This window comes from Penaeus monodon, chromosome 21 (genome assembly GCF_015228065.2).
Source record: "Penaeus monodon isolate SGIC_2016 chromosome 21, NSTDA_Pmon_1, whole genome shotgun sequence".
In the NCBI taxonomy this organism is placed as follows: Eukaryota; Metazoa; Arthropoda; class Malacostraca; order Decapoda; family Penaeidae; genus Penaeus; species Penaeus monodon.
The window spans coordinates 16,682,686-16,682,981 of NC_051406.1; positions in this window are offsets into that span (position 1 = coordinate 16,682,686).

The window sequence follows — 296 nt, forward strand, 5'->3', positions numbered from 1 at the left end:
CTTTCTGGCATAGGTGTCACCTGATAAGAGCGTCAAGGGTGAGGGTAGGGGTGCCCCGAGGAGGGACGGGGAGGGGGCCGGGCGTCGAAAGAAGCGAGTAGGGGTGCCACGTGGGGGGAGGGGGTGCCACGTGGGGGAGGGGGTGCCACGTGGGGGGTGGGGGCCAGGCGAAGGCATTTGTGACTCCGTTGCCAAGCGAGGCGGCGTCTCTGCCTGTCCACGAAGGGGAAAGGGGGAAAGGAGCTTACTCGATAGACCGACGAGGGGAAAACAATGAGGGATAAATCGCGAAAGGG